The sequence below is a fragment of the Tenrec ecaudatus genome, chromosome 2 (genome assembly GCF_050624435.1).
Source record: "Tenrec ecaudatus isolate mTenEca1 chromosome 2, mTenEca1.hap1, whole genome shotgun sequence".
NCBI lineage: Eukaryota > Metazoa > Chordata > Mammalia > Afrosoricida > Tenrecidae > Tenrec > Tenrec ecaudatus.
In genome coordinates, this window is record NC_134531.1 from 76479688 (window position 1) to 76483598 (window position 3911).

The 3911-nt window shown below is 47.4% G+C and overlaps 1 pseudogene; it reads left to right on the plus strand.

Annotated features, from left to right (window-relative positions):
* Positions 1 to 379: 379 nt before the first annotated feature.
* On the plus strand, positions 380 to 3295 carry LOC142440861 (pleckstrin homology domain-containing family A member 3 pseudogene; annotated as a pseudogene).
* Positions 3296 to 3911: the final 616 nt, after the last annotated feature.

The window sequence follows — 3911 nt, forward strand, 5'->3', positions numbered from 1 at the left end:
TGAGGGCTAAGACCCCAGTCAGAATCTTTTCCATTGCTTCATATGCATGTGAAAGTTGGACATCAAATAAGGAAGAATGGGAAAAGCAAACGGGAGGGGGTTGGAAGGCCGGCGAGGAGGAGGCGGCGCTGGGCCGCAGAGGAGCAGGAGGCTGGCCGCCGCCGAGCCCCGCCGGCGATGCCCGCGCCCGGGCCCGCGCCCCCCGAGCTCCGCGCGACGCTCGCGGGTAGTGCCTCTAGGGCGGCCACGTCCTGGCAGCGCGCGGACCGAGGGCGGCTGGGTGCCGGCGGGGCGCCCGGGGAGGGGCCTGGCCAGCGGCCCGCGTTCCGCGCCGGCCCCACGCGGCGCGCCTGCCCATCCCCGCGGCCGGCGCCTGGAGGATGGAGCTCTGAGGATGGAGCTCTGAGGGGCTCTGAGGATGGAGGGCGTTCTGTACAAGTGGACCAATTATCTCACCGGCTGGCAGCCTCGTTGGTTTGTTTTAGAGAATGGCCCACTATGATTCACAAGATGATGTCTGCAAAGGGAGCAAAGGCAGTCTGAAGATGGCGGTCTGTGAAATTAAAGTCCATTCGGCAGACAACACGAGAATGGAGTTGATCATTCCCGGGGAGCAGCATTTCTCCATGAGAGCGGTGAATGCACCTGAGAGACAGAGGTGGCTGGTTGCTCTGGGGAGCTCTAAAGCCTGCCTGACGGACACGAGGACCAGGAAAGAAAAACAAATCAGTGAAACCAGCGAGTTTCTGAAAACCAAAATGTCTGAACTTCGCCTCTACTGTGACCTCCTAATGCAGCAAGTTCATGCCACCCAGGAATTCATTCACCACGATGAGGTGCGCCCATCGCCCAGCGCGGAGAACAGGAATGAAGCCTCTTCTCTGCTTAGTGCCACGTGCAATACATTCATCACAACCCTCGAGGAGTGTGTGAAGATAGCGAACGCCAAGTTTACGCCTGAGATGTGCCAGCTGCCCCATCCGGATCCCTTAGTTGCGCCTGTGTCACCGTCTCCTGTTCAAATGATGAAGCGTTCCGTCAGCCACCCTGGTACTTGCAGTTCAGAAAGGAGTAGCCACTCTGTGAAAGAACCAGTGTCTACCCTGTATCGACTCACCCCGCGGCGCCGAAGAACCTACTGGGATACAGACTCTTGTAATGATGTTCCCCTCGAAGACCCAGGACCTGGTCACTGTTCAAGGAATACACTTAATGGAGACTTGGCATCAGCAGCCAATCCTGAAGAACACAAATTTATGGCCAAAAGAAAATCTGACTCGGAAGATACTGTTCCATCCTTCTCTTCCTGAGGAACCGGAAGAGCGCACCTTCCTGAGTGTCGCTATGCAAAAGCTGCCGTGACTCAGCTACTGTTCTAGGGAGGAGCTCTTCCCTTTGCTTAGGATTTCGCTGCACTTTATAGATTATTGAGGGGGAAAAGTAAAATAAACAACAACCCACATACTTTTGAAGTGTATTTTATCTTTATATAGTTTATTTGCAAGAGTATTTTCCTAATAACTTCACAGTATGAACGTGCATCCTCTCTTTTTAAAATAAAATGACGATGTAACATTTTGACATCCATAAGGACAAATGTAGATATTTTTCTAAAAAACAAAACAAAGCAAAAAAACGGCGAGGGACTGCGCTCAGTCTGCGCGTTGAAGCGGAGAGCCATGGAACCCCAGACGGTTTCTGCTGGAGAGAAGAATGAGCTACGTAGCTTGTGCCATGGGCCAAATGGTCACTTGATCCAGCTGAAAGCGAGCCAAGACCCAAGCTTGTTGGAGATTGTATTGCATTCCTTTAAGCAAAAAGGAAACACTTATTGTTTTAAATATTTTAGTGCAAATATTATGACACAATGAGAATTAAAAAAAACACCCCAAAACCGACTGCTGTCCTTTATATGTGAAGTTGATACTACTGATTTATCAGTACCAAATGTTGGATTAAAGTATTTTATGTTTATTTATTTACTCTTCTGTCACACCAGGAAAACAAAGTCTACCTTTTGTGACCTACCAAATTTAAGATGTTGAGCACGTTGTGGTCGTCAGCTGAGGGTCGATGTGACCTTGCCCACTCGCACCTGAGAAAGAAGCCGCTTCCAGCAGGAGAAGATGTCAGGGCGTGTTGCGTTTCTCAGATAAGGACTTAATGCTGGCAGCTCGTCTCTGGAGACATTTTTTATTTATGGCTATTTATATAAAAGATCGATTTTGTCAAGATTCCTGTAGAAATGGTATTATTTAATTAAAGGGAAAAAATGGTGGGAAAAACCAAATAAGGAAGAATGAAGAAGAATTGATACATTTGAATGGTGGTGCTGGAGAAGAATATTGAAAGTACCATGGACTGCTAAAAGGTTAAACAGATCTGTATTGGAAGCAGTAAGGCCAGAGGGCTCCTTACGGGCAAGGATGGAAAGATTTTGTCTTATAAATTTTGGACATATTGTCAAGAGATATCAGTCTCTGGAGGACATCCTATTTGGTAAAGTGGAGGGGCGGTGAAAAAGAGAAGGCTGGGCTGTCTAAGCCCAGTCCCCGTCCGTCTGGATCTCTGTTCCAGAAGCCTCTGGAATATGACTTTTACATTTTACCACCTTTGTGGTTTCACCTCAGAGGCAGGCAGGAGTTGAGATCCTCTGCACGTGAACCACCAGCTGCGATGCGTGTGATCAAGTGAGATGGTCGCCAAGAGCAGGTCATGTTTGACAAAATCACATCCTAAATCCTGAAGCTTTGCTGTGGACTCAATATAGACTTTGCTGATCCTGTTCAGATCACCATGAAAGCAATCCAAGGCTTATATAGTGGGGTCACCACGGTGCAACTAGACACTTTGGCTGCTGAAACTGCTGCCACCTTGACTACTAAGCACCCTGACTATGCCATTCTGGCAGCAAGAATTGCTGTGTCTAACCTGCACAAAGAAACAAAGAAAGTGTTCGGTGATGTGCTGCAGTATTTGTACAACTACATAAATCCTCATAATGGAAAACACTCTCCCATGGTGGCCAGGTCAACACTGGAGGGTGTTTTGACAAATAAAGATCGCTTGAATTCAGCCGTTATCTATGACTGAGATTTCTATTACCATTATTTTGGCTTCAAGGCAGATGACCCAACCTTGCTTGCTGAGAGTAAGGAGGACTTGAAGCACTTGCTGATAAAGCTCAAGGATTGCAGCCTTCAGAATGGATTGCCCTCATGGAAAGAACACAGTCAGCCACAAACTGGACCAAGTAGCTAACAGGATAAAGGGAGAAATGATAGAGACAGGGACAGCAAGTAGAATAGAGGCTTCTGGGGGTACAGTGGTGGTGGTGGGTGACAGGGTAGGAGTGGGGGTTAAAAGGAAGCTGATGTCAAGTTGTTAAATAATGTTTTGAAACTGATCATGGTAGCAATCATACTGCTTGGTGTGATTATAGAATGACATATCTGTATCAACCCTCAAGAAAATGGTTTTGGGGAAAAAAATAGAGGAAGGTCCTGGACAAGATGGATTGACACAGTGGCTGCGTCACTGGGCTCAGGCATAGGAACAATTGTGAGGACGGTTCAGGACCGGGCAGGGTTTGTTCTGTTGTGCAAAGGGGCACTATGGGGCAGAGGAGACTGGATGGCACCTAACCACCACAACAAGCGCGTACCAATGAAGTGATAACAGAGGGTGGAATGCAGTAAAATGGTATTATTTCATTACTTTTATTTTTCTCTGTGTGTATGTGATTTAAAGTACCATACTGCGTCCCTAGTGGATACAGATATGTCTAAAAGGGTATTAACTGCACCATTGTTATGACAGAACAAAGCAAACCAAGAAGCAAGGCTGGAAATAACTCACTCGTTCATCACTACAGATCTGGTTATGTAAATTAGGGTATATTTACAACATGG